This window comes from Gorilla gorilla, chromosome 1 (genome assembly GCF_029281585.2).
Source record: "Gorilla gorilla gorilla isolate KB3781 chromosome 1, NHGRI_mGorGor1-v2.1_pri, whole genome shotgun sequence".
In the NCBI taxonomy this organism is placed as follows: domain Eukaryota; kingdom Metazoa; phylum Chordata; class Mammalia; order Primates; family Hominidae; genus Gorilla; species Gorilla gorilla.
Window position 1 is genome coordinate 231,826,625 of NC_073224.2, and position 21,580 is coordinate 231,848,204.

Here is a 21,580-nt window from a genome sequence, read left to right on the forward strand (position 1 = left end):
TGGGTCCTTTTTTTCCGCCCTCTGAACGGTCCTGACTCAGAGTTATCTGGTTAAGTGCCTCTTCCCATGAGAAGTTAATATAATTTAGGTTTTCTCACTTTTGGTTTGGTTATTTGGCATAGTTTCTTCCTGTAGGAAGCGGCCATATTTTTACCACTTCTTAGGAGAATACAGGTGCTGACAAATTCCTTGCATCCCCAAGTCCATTTTGCTTGGGTCTTAACCTCTTTGCAGTTTTCTGGGATGCTGATTGCCAGCCTTGTTGTTGTGGGACTGGCTTTGAAATCCAAGACATCTTTTGAGGATATCAAAGTACTGTAAAGGATGGAAATGTTAAGGTTGCAAAATGCTTGCAGAGTATCACATGCTGTTGATAGGCTTATTGTAGTGATTTCTGAGCCTTAGAAATTTAGGCCTTTGATATAGCTGTCATGAAGGTGAGCCTCAGCCCCATCTGTGAATTTCTCCAGAATCATTCAGTTTAGGCTCCCAGTATCAAAATAGATCCTTCTTTCTTTCTTTCTTTCTTTTTTTTTTTTTTTGAGGTGGAGTCTCATTCTGTCTCCCAGGCTGGAGTGCAGTGGCGCGATCTCAGCTCACTGCAACCTCTGCCTCCTGGGTTCTAGCAATTCTCCTGCCTCGGCCTCCAAAGTAGCTGAGATTACAGGCGCCCGCCACCATGCCCAGCTAATTTTTGTATTTGTAGTAGAAACGGGGTTTCACCGTGTTGGCCAGGCTGGTCTCGAACTCCTGACCTCAAGTGATCCGCCCACCTCCGCCTCCCAAAGTGCTGGGATTACAAGCGTGAGCCACTGCACCCGGCCTTCCTGCTTCTTTATGTTCCGCTATCCTATCCTCACAGCTTCTTTAAACCTTCCTAATATTGAGAAACATACCCGATGTAAGACACTGTTAAAAAGAATCCAGCATCTGGGGGAGGTGTTAGGGAATTGAATGTTGCTAAAGCACCAAAGAGAGAGGAGTTTGACTATTTTGAGCTTGTCTGTGACACCTGTTTTGTTTGGAAAATGCTAATGAAACTAGTTGGCAGAGCTGCATTTTTGAATTTGTTTCATTTAGACACAGTGATAGTCATCTGTCTTCTTTTAGGAGGCGATTGTCTAGGAGTAACTGTATGTGCGCTCAGCACCGGGTCACAACCACCGTGGGATCCACTTACACAGAAGATTTGTGGAGAGCTTCAGCCTGTTTATGGTGTTACTGAGAAAGGAATTGTGGCCATTTGATATAATTCTGGATGGAAGACCTCTTATTTGTATTACATTGAATTAGAGGTCAGTATTTGAAATTTTCTCCTTGAGTGGCTATTGTAAGAGGATCCCGTAAGAATTGATTACTGTGAAATTAGCCAACTACATAGTGTATTTCAAAGATAAGGTAAACTGTTGGACTTGTGATTACCTGGTTTCTGGTATGAATTACTGAACTTATGTTTGTTTTTATGTGCATAGATAAAGCTATATGCTTGATACTCTTTCAATTATAAACTTAATGGGTTATAAGAATTTATAACTTGGGCTTCATTAAGTGAAGAAGGCGCTCTTATACTTTATCTTTTTGTTTTTTCTTTTTTTTTTCCTTCTTTTGAGACAGGGTCTTGCTTTGTTGCCCAGGCTGGAGTGGTGCAATCATAGTTCACTGCAGCCTTGACCTCCTGGGCTCAAGCGATCCTCCCACCTTGGCCTCCCAAAGTATTAGGATTACAGGTGTGAACTATCATGCCTGGCCTAATTTATCTTTGTTAAGCTTCACCTGTTCTGTTGATGATAAATTCTGGGAGATGATGGTGTCCTTTGTCTTTAAATGGTTTCTGACAAGTTTTCTTTTCTTAGTATTTTCTTCTTTTGTTTGACTCTTAAAGATTTATGGGTTTGAAACTAATGTCTACTGCCTCTCCCTCTTCTTCTGCTATGATTCCTGTGGGTGTCCAGGAGCTATGTGTTTAGTTTGAAAAGAAGAGATTTCAGAATAATCATGCTTCCCGTATACTTACACTGATCATGAAAAGTAAAACTTATTCTGAAAAGATAGACCAGTTGCTTAGTAAGTGAAATGTAACTTGTTGTAGAAATGATCTGTAATTTCAGGCCATATTTTCTAGGAAGGTGCTGTCATCTAAGTCTCCCTTCCCCTGGGCATTTGGCTGTTAATAAGGGATTATCTGAGTGATATTTTGGGCTTGCCCATTCATTTGGCAGAATTTTATTTTTTTAGTGTCTCTTGCAAGATATAATGCTAGGCATTGGGGATATAAAGATGAGTAAGATGTGTCCCTACCCTCCTGGAGGTCATGATGAAAAGTGGGGAACAGATATGAAAAAAACCCCACTAAAATACAGACTGAAAGAACTGTAGTAATAGTAGAAACATGATGCTCCAACAACGTAGAGAGTCATTAAGTGTGCATATACTATCTTGGGCATTTGCATAGCACTTAGGGAGTTAACAAGTTGGTGTTTATCTTGGCTGACCGCCTTCAGGCAGCTACCTTTATTGTGGGTGTGTGACCTCATGTAACTTGAGTGGGATTTTCCATGTCATTAGTAGTTCCTAGGGAGTAGAGAGTAAATCTCTTTTTGGAAGAGGTTGTATTCTCCTGAATCCAAAATACCTTTCTGTATGTTTTGTTGTCTTTTAAGAATATTCTCTCCGACGTTATATAAGTAATTTCATTTTTTCTGAGTCCCTTCTTTGGAAAAGGAGTTCTTGCCAAATGAAAGGGACACAGTATTTGGTTTTTCAGTTCATTATGAAACCCCTGCCACCCTGTCTCCCTAAAGAAGTAAAGCCTGGGCCGGGTGCGGTGGCTCACGCCTGTAATCCCAGCATTTTGGGAGGCTGAGGTGGGTGGATCACTAGAGGTCAGTAATTTGAGACAAGCCTGGCCAACATGGCCAAAACCCATCTCTACTAAAAATACAAAAAAATTATCTGGGCATGGTGGCGCATGCCTATAATCCCAGCTACTCGGGAGGCCGAGGTACGAGAATTGCTTGAACCTGGGAGGTGGAGATTGCAGTGATCTGAGATCGTGCTACTACACTGCAGCCTGGATAACAAGAGCAAGACTCTGTAAGTAAAGCCTGACCTTTTTTCTTCCTAGAAAATGGCTTAGTTTATTTCTATATGAAGGATTTGAAAAACTGTAAAAATAATTCGTTAGCATCTTTTAAACTGACACAGGGATTACCTTGGAGCTTTATTAAACTCTAGGCTGTTGGTTATACCTATTACCTTCATATTTCTCTTAGTGGTATTAAATCTATTCATTTATCAAATAGATTAGATTGATTATTTATTTGTATTATTAGCTACATAGTATAGAAGGTACTGGGGAGACTTGTAATATGGTGGGGTTTGCCCACATTAGGAACACATGTTTTTCCTCATGTTTAATTTTTTTTGAGGGGGTGTCCTTTAACTATCTCGCATTTCAGTACATATGCCATTTCCTGTCCCAAAGGAGCACATAAGTCTAGTCCTAATCTTGGTGCTTGAACCCGCAGTTCCAGAGAAAAGCAACTGGCACTGAATGCTCTCTGGCTCATCTTTCCATCCAGGATCTGTCAGCTAGCCAACAGGTGTGGGAGGTGTGTTTTCCCAGTTTAATGTTGCTGTTAGTGGGATACAAAAGAAATAAAAGTTACTATCTTTGGCCTCAGAATTTAGGAGGGAAGCCTTACAAGAATACAACATTTAGAGATTTCTAGAACAAAAGCGGAATTTAACCAAGTACTTACTGTTTAGCATAACAAATTTAGTTCAGTTTCAGGTTAGAGATTGGTGTGGATTAAATAAGTTGACCAAAGATCCATTGAAAAGCTGAGTGGGCCATCGAAGAATGGTTGCTGTTTGAATAGCAGACTGGGAGAGCAGGTTAGGACAGTCCAGGCAGGGGTCGGCCTGAGGCAGGAATGCATATGGTATGCGCAGCGTTCAGTAAAGAGAACCTGGTTGAAGTACAGAATTTGTGGGGAGGAATAGTGCCAGATAAGTTAGGTAGACCAAAGAAGACAGGCTTGGAATGCTAGGCACGGAGTGTCTGTTGGCACCTGAAGGGAATTGGGGCGAGGTAATAAGGTAGCACGTCAGCCAGAGACTGGAGAGTACATCTCTGTCTGAGTAATTTTGGCCCCAAATTTGTAATGTGGGGATGGGAAGTGTATTGGTCAGTCCTGATAAAGAGTTATGTGTGCATCTGTGTGACGTGTTAAAATTGCTTCCTGCCACTGCTCGTGTTTGGTCAGATAGTAGGTTAGGCTGAAGGAAAGAGAGGTAGTAGCCACAGGACAGATAAGCTTTGAGAAGCCAGAGTGGTTGGTAAAGTATTTGGCTTTCATTTAGTATCTCTCATATATATATATATATATATATGTGTTTTTTTTTTTTTTTTTTTTTTTTTTGGTAGAGAGGAGGTCTTGCTGTGTTGCCCAGGCTGGTCTCGAACTCCTGGGATCAAGCAACCCTCCCCCATCGGCTTCCCCAAATGCTGGGATTACAGCTGTGAGCCACTGTGCCCAGCCTAGTATCATATTTTATACAAGATAAATTTTACCAAAAATTCTACCATCAAATATAGAAGTTATTTTAGTTTTTAAAAAAATAATAGTTCACATATTCTGTTTCATGTCTTCTCTTGCCTCTCACCCTGAGCACCCACTGATTCATACCTGTTTATCTCCCCCTCCTTTGCTTCTTAGCTCCTGTTTATTCTTCAGGTCTGAGTTTCGGGATCATTTCATTTGGAAAGCCTCAGGGCTGTGCCCAGGGTGCTCTGCCTGGCCCCTGTACTCCCCCGAGCCATTTCTTATGCCTCACTGTAATCCCACCTGTACTTGTCAGTGGCTTTGCTACCCTGTGCGCTCTGAAAGCACAGGGACGAGTCTTGTTTGCTGTTGAATCCTCATCTGTCAGGGCTGGTCAGGCACATAGATGGTACATGGTTAGTAAATATTTGTGCAATATAAAGGTTGGACTTCTTTGTTACTATCATTACAGCTTCTTTAAAAAAAAAAAAACACTGGCTGGGCGCAGTGGCTCACGCCTGTAATCCCAGCACTTTGGGAGGCCGAGGCAGGCAGATTATGAGGTCAGGAGTTCGAGACCAGCCTGGCCAACATGGTGAAATCCCATCTCTACTAAAAATACAGAAATTAGCTGGGTGTGGTGGCACACATCTCTAATCCCAGCTGCTGAGGAGGCTAAGGCAGGAGAATCGCTTGAACTTGGGAGGAGGTGGTTGCAGTGAGCTGAGATCGCGCCACTGCGCTCCAGCCTGGGCAACAAGAGGAAGACTCCGTCTCAAAAAAAAAAAAAAAAAAACTCCTTCATAAACACCATTGTGCTTCTATGTAGTCATTATTAACATATATTAAAAATTACATTATTATAACGTTATGATGTTATTATAACACATTAACATAACATGGTTGTATTATGTTTTCTTCACATATATATTCCTTAAGTATTTTCCTGTTATTGGGCACTTGGCTTATTTCCATTTTTCTTTTTTGTACTCTATCTAGTACTACAACCATAAACTTCTTGTACATACAGCACTTCTTTTTAATGCTTTTATTTTTTTGAGACCGGGTCTTACTCTGTCACCCAGGCTGGAGTGCAGTGGCACCATCATGGCTAACTACAGCCTTGACCTCCCGGGCTCAAGCCGTCCTCCCACCCCAGCCTCCCAAGTAGCTGGAACTACAGGTGTGCGCCACTATGCCTGGCTAATTTTTGTATTTTTTGTAGAGATGGGGTTTTGCCATGTTGCCCAGGCTGGTAATACTTTTAAATTAAGAACGATAAAGGAAAACCATACACCAAAGCACATTTTTTTTTTTTTGAGGCAGAGTCTTCCTCTGTTGCCCTGGCTGGAGTGCAGGGGCATGATCTCGGCTCACTGCAACCTCTGCTACCAGTATTCAAGCCATTCTCCTGCCTCAGCCTCCCAAGTAGCTGGGATTACAGGCACCCACCACCATGCCTGGCTAATTTTTGTAATTTTAGTAGAGACGAGGTTTCACCATGTTGGCCAGGGTGGTCTGGAACTCCTGACCTCAGGTGATCCGCCTGCCTTGGCCTCCCCCAAAGTGCTGGGATTACAGATGTGAGCCACTGTGCCTGGCCAAAGCACGGTTTTTTTTAAAGGTGTGTATGTTTGTTTATATATTGTGTTTAACTTCAAAATGAGTGGTCTATAAAAGAGCATTTGTTCTGCCCAGATTTCATTTTATAGGGAAATAAATGCTTCAGTTCTGACTCAGATTAAACAAATTATAAAATGAGGCAACCATGATACTCAGACAAAGAGAGAGACACTGACAGGGTGTATGGATGGTACCATTTTAGGTAGGTTATTTAGGGATGGCTTCTCTGAAGAGGTGACATTTGGACAAGGCCTTGAACAGGCTAAGGAGCCATGCGGAGGTATAGGAATAGAGCTTTCCAGGCAGAGGGAACATCAGGTGCAAAAGTCCCGAGGTGGAAGCCTGTTGGCTTGGTCAAGGAACAGTGGAAAAACTCTGGGAGAACAGTAGGAGGTGATACCAGGAAAGAGGGGCAGGAGCCAGGTCGTAAAGTTCCCTGTGGACCATGCTAAGACCTCTGGCTTTCATTCCAAGTATAATGCCACTGGAAGGTTTTCATCAGGTGTGTGTGACAGAATCTGATCTCTCTCTTATAAAGATCACTTTGGCTGCTGTGTGAAAGTTAGACTGCGATCTTTACCAGCTGGAACCGTGGAGGGTGTTGAAGAGAAGAAAAAGGTTCCCGTTGCGCCAGAAACCCTTAAGAAAAAGCAAAGGAATTTCACAGAGCTGAAGATCAAGCTCCTGAGAAAGAAGTCTGCCCAAAACATGCTTTGAAAGGCAAGGAGGAAGCTTATTTATGAAAAAGCAAAGCGCTATCACAAGGAATATAGGCAGATGTACAGAACTGAAATTTGAATGGCAAGGATGGCAAGAAAAGCTGGCAACTTCTGTGTACCTGCAGAACCCAAATTGGCCTTTGTCATCAGGACCAGAGGTATCAATGGTGTGAGCCCAGAGTTCTGAAAGGTGTTGCAGCTTCTTCGCCTTTGTCAAATCTTCAGTGGAACCTTTGTGAAGCTCAACAAAGCTTCAGTTAACATGCTGAGGATTGTAGAGCCATATATTACATGGGGGAACCCAAATCTGAAGTCAGTAAATGAACTAATCTACAAGCGTGGTTATGGCAAGGTGAATAAACAAATTGCTTTGACAGATAACGCTTTGATTGCTATCTCTTTGTAAATATGGCATCATCTGCATGGAGGATCTGATTCATGACATCTATACTGTTGGAAAACGCTTTAAAGAAGCAGATAACTTCCTGTGGCCCTTCAAATTATTTTCTCCACAAGATAGAATGAAGAAAAACCACCCATTTTGTAGAAGGTGGAGATGCTGGCAACAGGGAGGACCAGATCCACAGGCTTCTTAGAAGAATGAACCGAGGTGTTTACCACAACTATTTTTCTAGTCTGATCAGTTTAAATAAACAGTAGCTACTCTCAAGTTGAAAAAAAAAGAAAGTTAGACTGCTGCCAGTCAGAGTGGAAGCAGGCAGACTGATGAGGAGTGTGGCCAGACTCTGCAGGGGATGTGCTGTGGGCCTGGGTTAGCATGGTAGTCGTGGAGGTGATGAAGAGTGGTTGGGTTTGGAATTTGATAAAATGATGTGTTCTGAGATGTGAAAGTCTTGCCAGTATTTAAAAAAACAGCTCAAGGCAGGCCGAGCGTGATGGCTCATACCTGTAATCCCAGCACTTTGGGAGGCCAAGGTGGGCAGATCACTTGAGGTCAGGAATTCGAGACCAGCTTGGTTAACATGGTGAAACCCCGTTGCTACTAAAAATACAAAAATTAGCTGGGCATGGTGGTTGGCACCTGTAGTCTCAGCTACTCAGGAGGCTGAGGCAGGAGAATTGCTTGAACCCGGGAGGTGGAGGTTGCAGTGAGCCAAGATTGCACCATCACACTCCAGCCTAGGGGGACAAGAGTGAGACTTTGTCTCAAAAAAAAGCAGCTCAAGGCAAATTATGAGTTAATTAGAGTTTAAAATGCCTTTCTCTTCAAAGTATGTCATAGATTCTGTATCCTTGAAATTCCTCTGTTGGAGAATGGAACCAGGAAAGGTAAGGACTAGGACTTGGTTGCATTGTGAATCCACTTGCTGATGGAACAAGAAAGATGGAACAGCAGATGTGCATATTTTCCTCTGTAATGGTCATTGATTTAATATAAAAGATATGTCTGAAGAATGTATGCTTGGATGAGTAATATGCTGAATTCTGGTGTTTGGTGTGATTGTATTAGCCTAGACCTGTTTAGTAGTAACTGTGAAATATGTTGCAGCAATAATAAGGAATGTAGTGGGTGCCTTTCTGCTGTTATCAAAATCCATTAACAGGTTTTCCTATGCTTGACTGCCTTTCATTGTTACGCTTTATGGTTCATACTGAAGGGGCGTGTAAATGACATCTCTTCTATGGTTTCTCAAGGTCTTTAAAACAGTGTTGTATTTTGAGTAAATATCTGTTTATTCCATAGTAAGGATAGATGCTAGACAGGTTATGATTTGCTTTGGTTCTACTCCCCTACTTTGGATAGGATTTTACCTAGGTGGAGCATTGGATCATGTTCTTGAGCTGTGTGGAACTTTGATTTGCTTATGTGAATGCTTCACACTGCTGGCCACCCTTTGTTGCTTAAGCAGTAGAGACATAAGCTCATCCTGGGTACACCTTTTAGTGTGCAAGGTTCTGTGAAAAGTGGGTGAAGGTACTTCTCAAGCCGTTAAATTGTAGTGGACTGTCTTTTTTTCTTTAGCAAAATTTGGTTTTGGGAGTATGAAATTTAAACTTGTGTCTGCCATTTGTAAGATACGAAGTCATAGTATGAGTGTTTTTGGGGTTTTGTTTGCTTTTTTTAGAGTTGGGGTCTTTTAGGATAGAATTCCCTTTTCCTTAACCACTTAAAGCTTGAGAATAAAGATTTGGAAACCTTTTTTGGGTAGCAGATCACTTTATTAATCTGATAAAAACTGTGAATTCTGTTTCCAGAAAAAGACATATACATATACACGTTCGTTCAACAGATTTATTCAGCATGTATTTATTGAATAGCTACTATCTGCCAGGCATAGTTTATAGATGTTTAGGATACACCAGTGAACAAAAGAGAAAAAAAACCCCAAGCAAACCTAAAAACCCTGCCTCTGTGGAGCTTATATTCTATGGAATCCAATGGGTAATAAACAAGAATGTTATGTAGTATATTAGAGTATGATAAATGCTGTGGAAAAAAATAGATACTGTAAGGGAGTTTGAAAGAAGTGGAAAGATGGTGGTTGTTGCAATTTAAATAGGGGAGTCAGGATAGGCCTCATGGAGAGGATGATGTTTGAGCAAAAGGCTAAAATGTGTGGGAGTTTGCCATGTGGAGTTCTGCAGCATGTGCTTCCCAGACAGAGGAGAATAGTCAGTGGAAGGGTCCTGAAGTGGGCACAAGGAAGACAGCGTGGTGGGAGCAGAATGAGCAGGGGTAGAGTGGTGTGTCAGTTTCCTGGGGCTGCCATTACAAGCACATGCTTGGTGGCTTAACACAACAGACATTTATTGTGCCACAGTTGTGGAGGCCAGAAGTCTGAAATCAAGGTGTCGGTTGGCAGGGTTAGTTCCTTCTGGGGGCTCTTAGGGACAGCCCATTCCATACTTCCTCCTTGCTTCTGGTGGCTGCTGGCAATCTTTGGTGGCAGTCCCCAGGAACTGGGGATTAGGACTTGGACATATCTTTCTGGGGACCACCCATTCAGTCTACGCTGTCTATTGTGACTTCTGAGGTAGATGTTCACCGGTAAGGGGGTGGGGGAAAGTAAAGGTGCTTCTTGAGGCCCTTTTAAGGACTTTGGCTTAAATTGAAATGGGGAAGGCACTGGATGGTTTTGAGCAAAGAAGTGACATGATGTGATTTGCATTTTCTCTTCTTTCTTTTTTTAAAAAATTTAGTTTCTGTTTAGTAGAGACAGCTCTCCTTAGGTTGCCCATGCTGGTCTCAAACTCATGAGTTCAAACAGTCCTCCCACTTCGGCCTCCCATAGTGCATTATTTGCATTTTAAAAGGACAGAAGACTCCTTTGTGGACAGTAGACTGGGACAACAGGCTAGAAATAATGAGATAGGTGGGAGGCTATTATGATAATAATTCATGTGAGAAATGGTGGTGCTTCATCCATTTGCTAGTAGACTTGTGAAAAGTATATGACTTCTGGATGTAGTTTGAAGATAGAGTGACAGTATTTTCTGATGAGTTTTTTAATTTTTTTAGTCAGAATCTCACTCTATTGCCCAGGCTGCAGTGCAGTGGTGTGAGCACGGCTCACTGCAGCCTTGACCTCCCTGGCTCAGGTGATCATTCTACCTCAGCCTCCCAAGTAGATGGGAATATAGGCATGTGACACCATGCTCAGCTAATTTTAAAAACTTTCTGTAGAAATGGGGTCTCACTATGTTGCTCAGGCTGGTCTTGAACTCCTGGGCTCACATGATCCTCTTGTCTCGCCCTCCCCAAGTGTTGGAATTATAGGCATGAACCACCATGCCTGGTCTCTGATGAATTTCACTGTAGGGTAGGGGTTGAAAGAAAGGAGTCAAGGATGATTCCAAGGTTTGGGACTGTGCAGCTCAAAGGATGGGGTTGTCAGGAGCTGACATGGGAAGGCTGTGTTTAGAGCAGATTATTTGTTTGTTTGTTTTTTAAGATGGAGTCTCACTGTGTCTCCCAGGCTGGAGTGTAGTGGTGCAATCTTAGCTCACTTCACCCTCCACCTCCCGGGTTCAAGTGGTTCTCCTGCCTCGGCCTCCTGAGTAGCTGAGACTACAGGTGCCTGCTACCACATCCAGCTAATTTTTGTGTTTTTAGTAGAGACAGGATTTCACCATTTTGGCCAGGCTGGTCTCGAATTCCTGACCTCAAGTGATCTGCCCACCTCGGCCTCCCAAAGTGCTGGGATTACAGGTGTGAGCCACCGCACCTGGCCTCTTGAGCTTACTTTGGACACACGGAGGTTAAAGTAGTATTAGATACTCAAATGGAGATGCCAAGTAGACAGTTTTAAGATGGTGTAAGAGTCTGGAATTCATGTGAGAAACCTGGGTTGGAGATACCTAGTTGTGAGTGTGTGGCAAGTGTAAGTAAAGCTGGGAAACCAGAAGAGATTACCAGTGGAGTATAGGGAAGAGAAGAGAAAAAGTTCAAGGACGAAGTCCAGGGACGTTAAAAAGTCTGAGACAACAGTCAGCAACAAAAGCTGATAAGAGATCAGCAAAAAAGGAGGAAAACCAAGAAATCATAGACTATATTATATGGCATCCTGGAAGCCAGATGAGAAAAATGTATTCAAGCAGGAGGGGTAGATGAAGTGTGTCAAAAATCTGCTAAAAATCAGCTTAGGACTGAGAACTGATCATTGGATTTAGCAATGTGGACAGATGATCTTGGCAAGATTAGTTTCAGGGCAGGGTTTGTTTCATCATTCTTATTGGAGTGGGTTTAAGAGAGAATGAAAGGAGAATTTGAGAGAGTGCGTATAGCACCTTTTTGAGGATATTTGCTATAAAGGAGAATAGAGAAATAGGGTTGGAGCTAGTGGAAATTCAGTGAAGACGTTTACAGAAGTAGCACGCTGCCTCAAAATCAGGTATAATTTCAGGGGATTAATGGGTCCCCCAAATCCCTCTGTGAACCTGCAATTTAAAAACTGCTTGTCAGTAAAACCATGAGGCAGTAACTTCATTTCCTTCCTTGAGATTTCTTTTATATTAAGATGTTGCATGGTTTGGTAATTTAGATCACTACAAGGAATGAGAATTCCTGTGTGTCTTCAGTTTTCTTTGTTAAGGAATAGGCCTCGGTAGAAATTGGCCTTACATTTTTGGAAATCTATGTTATGCTAAGTATTTACCCAGGCATTCTAGATGAATTTAATCTTTATCACAATCCTATGTAACAGGTATTATCCCCGTTTTATAATTGTGAGAAAATGGAGGCACGGAGAGATTCAATAACTTTCCCAAAGTAACTCAGCTAGAAAGTGGCAGAGCAGAGTTTTATTTTATTTTGTTTTTTATTTATTTGTTTTAAGACAGGGTCTCACCCTGTTGCCCAGGCTGGAATGCAGTGGGACAGTCATAGCTCACTGCAGCCTTGACTTCCCAGGCTTAAGCAACCCTCCTACCACAGCCTCTGGGACACAGGCGTGTGCCACCACACCCAGCTAATTTAAAAAAAAGTTTTTTTTTTTCTTTGAGACGGAGTCTTGCTCTGTCGCCAGGCTCTGGAGTACAGCAGCATGATCTTGGCTCACTGCAACCTCCACCTCCAGGGTTCAAGTGATTTTTCCTACCTCAGCCTCCTGAGTAGCTGGGACAACAGGTGTGTGCCACCATGCCCAGCTAATTTTTGTATTTTTAGTAGAGACGGGGTTTCACCATGTTGGCCAGAATGGTCTTGATCTCTTGAGCTTGTGATCCGCCTGCCTTGGGCTCTGAAAGTGCTGGGATTGCAGGTATGAGCCACCGTGCCTGGCCAAGAATTTTTTTTTTTTTGTGTGCAGACAAGGTCTCACTATGTTGCCCAGGCTGGTCTCAACCCTCTGGGCTCAAGTGATTCTTCTACCTTGGCCTCCCAGAGTGCTGCGATTACAGACATGAGCTACCGCGCCTTGCCTCATGGTTCTTTAATTGTGGATGCTAATAAAGTTTGTGAGTGTGGGGCAGAGAAGTGAGGTGTAGGTAGGTGTTGAAGGGCAAGTGGTGCTTGGGAGTTCTTTGAGATTTTCAGTTGGAATATTCTCTGAAAGAGGAAGCATTGTCCTCATGGATTGCTCTCAGATGACGTAAAATAGATATAGTAAGATTACAATAGTTTTTATTTTAAGGACTTGAGAATAGCTTCTTTTCCTCCAGCAGAGAGGTAAGCATCCTGTTCCATTGTGTGATAGTTGTTGGCTGACATACAGATCTACTTTTTCTATTTCCAGCAGGTGAAATCACTTCCTCTCCACCTGTACTTTATTTTCTGGTCCTTTTGACAGTAGGGCTTGATATTTTGGTATACCCTGGATGGCATTGTTCTCTTGACTCAGATGACCTAAATTACTTGCTGTTTATTGTAAAGTGGTTCAAGGATGCTTTGAGGTCCTAGAGTTAAAAATGGATGATTCTGAGTCAGTGTGGCTTGAAGAGCATGTCACTGAGGATCTCCTAGTCCAGTGGGATGCAGCATTTGATCTGCTCCAGGTTGCATCCCCTTTTTCTCTGCTGTTTGTGTTAGTCTTTGCTTTCTGAGGTAACTCAGGTATGTACTCGCTGTAATGTCTACCCAAAGCCAGTCTCATTAAGACCAGCCAAGGCCAGGAAATGGGGAGGAAATAATACATACGAGGGTGCTGGAGCCCAAATAGGTTGTCCTTTACCCCGAGGTACAGGTCAAATTAGTGACAGAGCTGGCATTAGAACCCAGTCTTCTTAATGCCTAAGTTAGTGACTTAGTCATTTTTTTTGAGACAGAATCTTGCCACCCGAGTAGCTGGGATTACAGGTGCGCAACACCATGCCTGACTAATTTTTGTATTTTTTTGTGGAGATGGGGTTTCACCATGTTGGCCATGCTGGTCTTGAACTCCTGGCCTCAAGTGATCTGCCCGCCTCGACCTCCCAAAGTGCTGAGATTACAGGCATAAGCTGCTCCTGGACACTAAGTTAATGTTTTTTAAATAAATGAGTGTAAGCACTTTTATGTAATCATAAATTTTCATCATCATTGTAATGAATGCATAATGTATCATAAGTGTTTTCTGTTTTTTACTGTTGTAACACTATGGATCTTTTTATTTCCATTCAGTAAATAAGTGATTGTCATTGTTCTAGGCACTGAGGATATGATAATGAATAAATAGAAAAAAATCTCTTCTCTCATGGAGCTTACATTCTTTCTTTTTTTTTTTGGAGACAATCTTGCTTTGTCGCCCGGACTGGAGTGCAGTGGCGTGATCTCGGCTCATTGCAACCTCCGCCTCCCGGGTTCAAGCAATTCTCCTGTCTCAGCCTCCCGAGTAGCTAGGACTACAGGCACCTGCCACCCATGCCCGGCTAATTTTTGTATTTTAGTAGAAATGGGGTTTCACCTTGTTGGTAAGGCTGGTCTCGACCTCCTGGACCTCAGGTGATCCACCCACCTTGCCTCCCAAAGTGCTGGGATTACAGGTGTGAGCCACCGTGCCCAGCCTAATTTTTGTATTTTTAGTAGAGAATGGGGTTTCACCATGTTGGCCAGGCTGGTCTCGAACTCCTGACCTCGTGATCTGCCCACCTCGGCCTCCCAAACTGCTGGGATTACAGGTGTGAGCCACTGTGCCCGGATGGAACTTATATTCTAGCAGATAAATGTCATCTCATATTTACAATTATTTCCTTAGGATAGAGTCTAAGTGATGTTACACATAAAACTGTTTAGTAACTGGAGTGGGCATGGTGGCTCATGCCTGTAATCCCAGCATTTTGGGAGGCCGAGGCAGGCAGATTACTTGAGGTCAGGAGTTCGAGACCAGCCTGGCCAACATGGCAAAACCCCATCTCTACTAAAAATACAAAAATTAGCCAGGCATGGTGGTACATGCCTGTAATCTCAGCCACTTGGGAGCTGAGTCAGGAGAATTGCTTGAACCCAAGAGATGGAGGTTGCAGTGAGCCAAGACTGTACCACTGCAATCTAGCCTGGGTGACAGAGCAAGACTGTCTCAAAACAAAAACAAAACGGTTTAGTAACTGTATTTTTTTTTTCTTTTTTTTTTTTTTGGGAGACAAGGTCACAGTGGCATGATCTTGACTTACTGCAATGTCCACCTCGTGGACTCAAGTGATCCTCCTTCCTCAGCCTCCTGAGTAGCTGGGACTACAGGCACATGCCACCACAACTGAGTAGCTTTTGTATTTTTTGTAGAGACGGGGTTTCGCCATGTTGCCCAGGCTGGTCTTGAACTCCTGGGCTCAAGTGATCCTTCTGCCTCGGCTTCCCGAAGAGCTGGAATTACAGTTATGAGCCACCACTCCTGAGCCACTGTATTTCTGAACATCAGAATGAGCTTTCTTTTAAACTCTGTAAAAAATGAAGTCTTCTATAGTATTTTTCTTTGCTTAAAATGTATAGTGTTTGCTGTCTCACATACAAGTGCTATCACAAATTAAACTGAGTAGAGACCTCTGGAAGGAAGTTTAAGTATCATCAGTTCTTGATAAGTAAAGAACGTTTTCACTAGATTGCTAAAATATATAAATAGATCTTGTGATTTTTGGCATGCCTGAGAAAATTTTCAGGTAATTTATTGTAAATTTAACTGCGCATGAAGAAACATCTTCTTAGAGCTGAATACAGCAGAAAGACTTTAAGACAACAGTCTATGTGGGGTCATCACAATGAGAATTATTTGATACTTTAACTCACTGTCTAATACATTAGATAAATTTTATGTAATGGCTTGAGGTGAGTCAGTTCTTGCTGTTTGCTTAGTGTGGTGACTGTAAGAAATGGTTGGAGAAAAGGAATGATTGAGCTGCTGTATTCTTATTACTTCTAATAACCCATTCTTCAGGGTAGATGGTATTACTACTCATTTCCAGATGAGGAAATGGAGGTTCAGAGAATTAATTTGTGCAGGGTATCACTATTAGTAATATAACATTTGGGCTTCAAATTGAGGTCTGGGTAGTTGAAGCTTTTTTTTTTTTTAACCGTATACTTTTATTTTTATACCATATACTTTTATTAAAAGTATGACACTTTGGGGCCGGGCACGGTGGCTCACTCCTGTAATCCCAGCACTTTGGGAGGCCGAGGCAGGTGGATCACGAGGTCAGGAGATCGAGACCATCCTGGCTAATGCGGTGAAACCACGTCTCTACTAAAAAAATACAAAAAGTAGCCGGGTGTGGTGGCGGGCACCTGTAGTCCCAGCTACTCAGGAGGCTGAGGCAGGAGAATGGTGTGAACCCAGGAGGCGGAACTTGTAGTGAGCCGAGATTGTGCCACTGCACTCCAGCTTGGGCAACAGAGCGAGACTCCATCTCAAAAAAAAAAAAAAGTATGACACTTTGTTTTCAGAGTGACCTGTCTCAAACTACTGTCTTCTTTTAATTTCATGTAGAAAATATAATGTTCATTCTCTTCTGTTTTCGTATTTTCTTGATATTTTTCTTCAAAAAGTTATAAAAATTAAACCTAGGCTTGGGTATTCTCTTTGTTCTTTCTCCCTTCACAGTCACCTCCATTATTAAATTTTAATGGTATAAAACATAAGAAAAATATTTGATGACACTTGATAATATGTGTTTTCTAGAAGGGCAAAGAGAAAATCTGGACTTCTTAGATAAGACAATACTTTCCAGAAGTGGAAGCACCCATATAACTTAACTTTTTAAGTAGGTTGCCGTGTAAATGTTAGCAGATAAAATATTGATAACTTTCTTTCGTGTTCTACTTAGAGCTCCTTCAAAGGTGAAGTGCTTATTGGCTTCACTCAGAATAAGTGGTTCTAATTTTTGACTTTGATACTGTTTTAACATTCAGTAAAAGAAAGTATTTAGGTCTGGTGTGGTGGCTCATGCCTGTAATCCTTGCATTTTGGCACTTTGGGAGGTGGAGACAGGCTTGAGCCCAGGAGTTCGAGACCAGCCTGGGCAATATGGTGAAACCCCACCTATACAAAAAATACCAAAAAAAAAAAAAATTAGTTGGCCATGGTGGCGCATGCCTACACTCTCAGCTCTTCCGGAGGCTGAGGTGGGAGGATCACCTGATCCCGGGGAGGTCGAGGCTGCAGTGAGCCGTGATGGTGCCACTGCACTCCAGCCTGGGTGACAGTGACACCCTGCCTCAAAAAAAAAATAATAAAATAAAAAAGAATTTAAGGGGAAGTTGAAACATTGATGGTTTTTAGAAGAAGGAAAGGGGAAAACTTAGTTACAAAATTTGGTAAGTTGTATATTACATGCTTAATAGAATGAAACAATATTTTGAGGCTAGGTGCCATGGCTCATACCTGTAGTCCTGCACTTTGGGAGGCCAAGCCGGGCAGATCACATGAAGCCAGGAGTTCAAGACCAGCCTGGCCAACATGGCGAAAGCCTGTCTCTACTCAAAATACAACAATTAGTGGGGCATGGTGGCGTGCACCTGTAGTCCCAGCTACTTGGAAGGCTGAGGCACTAGAGTCGCTTGAACCCGGGAAGCAGAGGTTGCAACGAGCCAGTATCACACCACCACACTCCAGCCTGGGCTACAGGGGGAGCCTCTGTCTTAAAAAAGAAAAGAATGAGACAGTGAAGAAAGTAACCCGGTAACTTCAGGTGAATGAAAAAATTAGAAAGTTCCTGAGCTATTTAAAGTGAAAGGAAATGTAAAGTTTAGGAAATTTATGTAAGAAATGGTTTGTGAAAATAGGAAGAATGTATTACTGTGTTATGAATGATAAACAGGTGAAGAATTTAGAGATTATTACAATTGGTATGGAAGCTATGTACTAATTTGGTGTTTACTTGAATATAATGAAACTAATTATTAACCATGTTTTCAGTGGAAAGATTTCTCAGTTAAGCAAAAGTTTAGCCTGGGTTTGAGAGGCGGTGTGGCATGATTGCTAAGAGCACAGATGCAGAATCCAAGACTGCCTGGGTTTAAATCTGAGCTCTACCACATAGAGGCTTTATATTAATGAGGAAGTTACTTAACCTCCCTGGGCCTCAGCTTCCTCAATACAAAATGGAGATAGTAATAATACCTACCTCATAAAATTGTTATAAGAGTTAAATGAGTTAATATATGCAAAGCTTAAGTGATGAAAGAGGTAAAATATTCCATTGTTTATCAAACACACACCATGTGTATTTTATTTATTTTTTGTTTTTATGTTAGTTACTTGTTTCCTAGAAAACATGAAATAACCACCATGTGTATTTAATATTAGGTGCTAGAAAATACCGTTAAGGGAAAAAATTGTTTTTTAAAAAAGTTTATTTATTTGTTTAGTTTTTAAAGGCAAGATCTTACTGTGTTGCCCAGGCTGCAGTGCAGTGGCGTGATTGTAGCTCACTGCAGCCTCTACCTTCTGGGCTCAAGAGATCCTCTCATTTCAGCCTCCTGAGTAGCTGGGACTACAGGTGCGTGCCACCACATCTGGCTAATTTTTTTTTTTTTATTTTTTGCTGAGACAGGGTCAGGGTCTTACTTTCTTGCCCAGGCTGGTCTTGAATGCCTAGCTTCAAGAAGTCTTCCTGCTTCGGCCTCCCAAAGTGTTGGGATTATAGGTGTGAGCCACTGTTCCCGGCCCAGAAAAAATTTATGAAGAAAGAAGAAATGTGGCTGGGTGTGGTGACTCATGCCTGTAATCCCAGCACTTTGGGAGGCTGAGGCAGGTGGATCACAATGTCAAGAGATCGAGACCATCCTGGCCAACATGGTGAAACCCCGTCTCTACTAAAAATACAAAAATTAGCCAGGCGTGGTGGCGTGCGCCTGTAATCCCAGCTACTTGGGAGGCTGAGGCAGGAGAATCGCTTAAACCCGGGAAGTGGAGGTTGCAGTGAGTTGAGATCGCACCACTGCACTCCAGCCTGGTGACAGAGTGAGACTGTCTCAAAAAAAAAAAAGAAAGAAGAAATGCTACTATGAAAGGCTGATATGGGGCTTTTCACATGATTTAATTCTCCTCAGCTGGAATAATGAAATAATTTTAAGGAAAAGCAGATGAGGGTTGGACTATTGAGGAGTTAAAATACCCACCAATGAATGAGCACTTTCATGTTTGTTATGTTTATGTCCTTGAGAAGATTAGATAAAGCATGGTTTTATTCTGTATAATAGACTATTATTTCTTGTTTGATTCTTTTAGGTCATTGAAATAAGTTAGATTTCTTATAGGTTTTAATAGTTTGCCAAAATGATGGCCGGGCATGGTGGCACATGCCTGTAATCCCAGCTACTAGGGAGGCCGAGGCGGGTGGATCGCTTGAACCCAGGAGGCGGAGGTTGGGGTGAGCCGAGATCGCACCATTGCACTCCAGCCCAGGCAACAAGAGCGAAACTCTGTAGCAAAAAAAAAAAAAAAAAAAAAAATAGTTTGCCAAAATGAAGGAGATAATATTAAATTCCTACAAGCAGTGAGTATAAACCAGAGAAAGTAGAAGTGAAATCTGAAAGATGCTGAAATGAAGAAAACTGAGGACCAAAGAAAGACAAGTACAGTTGAGGCTGGAGAACAAATGCATCTCGAATATTCAGGATTGCTAGTGATTATGGCTAGAGAATGGGATGCCTCGACTGAATGGCTTTAGAGGTAGAGCAAGTTTGGCTGCGTGTGTGGATTCGTGGAGAGAGGACACCTAGGAACAAGGTACCTGGTTAGATGAGTACATTTTTGTTGCCATCACCCTGGATTATGACAGGATCCTGTTGAGAAGGAAGGCTATGAGCTGATGTCAAAGACTTGAGTAAATGAGTGGGAAAGATCACTTAGAGATCATTCTGTTAAAATTCTATGGCAGTTCTTTTGTGACATTTCCCCTTCTCATTGTCTTTGACTGTCATTGATATCAAATGTATGTACAGCATTGTAACTTACTTTAGATGTAACTTTTTTCTGAGATGGAGTCTCGCTCTGTCGCCCAGGCTGGAGTGCAGTGGCACGATCTCAGCTCACTGCAGTCTCTGCCTCCCAGGTTCAAGCGATTCTCCTGCCTCAGCCTCCCAAGTAGCTGGTATTATAGATGCGCACCACCACGCCCGGCTAATTTTTGTGTTTTTAGTAGAGACAGGGTTTCACCGTGTTGGTCAGGCTGGTCTCGAACTCCTCACCTTGTGATTCGCCCACCCTGGCCTCCCAAAGTGCTGGGATTACAGGCGTGAGCTACCGTGCCCAGCTAATTTTTGTATTTTTTTACATGGGGTTTTGCCATGTTGTGCAGGCTGGTCTTGAACTTCAGAGCTCAAGTGATTGGCCCACCTTGGCCTCCCAAAGCACTGGGATTTCAGGTGTGAGCCACCGTACCCGGCCAGCAACCTTCTTTCAGCATGTGCTTTCTTTGGACGAGAGTTGTTATGAAGACATATCATCTGGTTATGATTTAATATAATTTCATATTATTGCTATAGCATTTCAAAGCATGAAATATTTCTTGAACATCTCTATTTAGACAGATGTTTTGACTTTTAGATCTTTAAGTTAAGATGACAAATAATAGTAACATTTTTGGACCTTAAAATTCTCAAAAACTTTCTTTGGTAATTCAATCAACAAAATTCTTTTTCTTTTAAGTTTAGTTGATATTGTATTAAAGGTACAGACCAGATATTCACTTATTTTTTTATTTTTATTTTTTAAAGAAGTAAATTTCTTAGTTGTCCAGGCTGGAATACAATGGCACGATCTCTGTTCACTGCAACCTTCACCTCCTGGGTTCAAGCGATTCTTGCGCCTCAGCTTCCCAAGTAGCTGGGATTACACGCATGTGCCACCAAGCCTGGCTAATTTTTGTACTTTTAGTAGACGGGGTTTCACTATGTTGGCCAGGCTGGCCTTGAACTCCTGGCCTCAAGTGATCCACCTGCCTCAGCCTTCCAAAGTGCTGGGATTACAGGCATGAGCCACTGTGCCCAGCCCATAAATTTCTTTTTCTTTTCTTTTTTTGAGACCGAGTCTTGCTCTGTTGCCCAGGCTGGAGTGCAGTGGCCAATCTCAGCTTACTGCAACCTCTACCTTCCGGGTTCAAGTGATTCTTCTGCCTCAGTCTCCTGAGTAGCTGCTGGGACTACAGGTGCCCGCCACCACGCCCAACTAATTATTTTGTATTTTTAGTTGAGATGGGGTTTCACCATGTTGGCTAGGCTAGTCTTGAACTCCTGATCTCAGGTGATCCACCTGCCTTGGCCTTTCAAAGTGCTGGGATTACAGGTGTGAACCACCACGTCCGGCCGAATTTCTTCTTCTTGGAAACACTGATTTTCCTCGTTGAGTTCCTCAAAGCCATTGTAAAGTTCTTATCAGAGCAAGGTACAGTATGTAATCTAATTTTTTTTCCTTGCTGGATTTGTAAGTTTACTTTGTAAGATTTTACTTAGAATGATGCTTCAAGAGGATAAAGTAGAACAGAGTTTCATATATCAGGAACAAATATCTCAAGTAGCAATAAGTTTCAGTCCAGTGTAGTGACAGGTTATATCTCGTAATTAAAAAAAATAAGCATATGTTTGTAACTGAGTATATATTTCAATATAAAACAGTTGAAGCTCCTGCCTTCATGGAGTTTATAGAGATAACAGCTGTCTGTATTTTGGTGTCTTTTCTTCCAGTCTCTTTTTCTAGTTATATGTATTACAAAATTGGGATTATTTTACAAAATTGGGTATATAGATATTACATATGTACATGTACATGTGACAGTACATACATACAAAATTTTATATGTTTTCCTAAACAGCGTTTGCAG

The 21,580-nt window shown here is 42.1% G+C and overlaps 1 protein-coding gene and 1 pseudogene across 4 annotated transcripts in view; both read left to right on the plus strand.

The window, feature by feature from the left end:
- The window catches only part of RERE (arginine-glutamic acid dipeptide repeats), a 461,116-nt gene that overhangs the window by 24,973 nt on the left and 414,563 nt on the right, over window positions 1–21,580 (plus strand). The window contains exon 2 of one of the 4 annotated variants that reach the window (XM_055383731.2): window positions 1,111–1,295. The exons of the other annotated variants lie outside the window; for them this stretch is intronic. The gene's annotated coding sequence lies outside the window, so the exon portion shown is untranslated. The remainder of the gene's footprint in view (window positions 1–1,110; window positions 1,296–21,580) is intronic. 4 annotated transcript variants of the gene reach the window in all.
- Window positions 6,695–14,341, plus strand: LOC129532761 (large ribosomal subunit protein uL30-like; annotated as a pseudogene).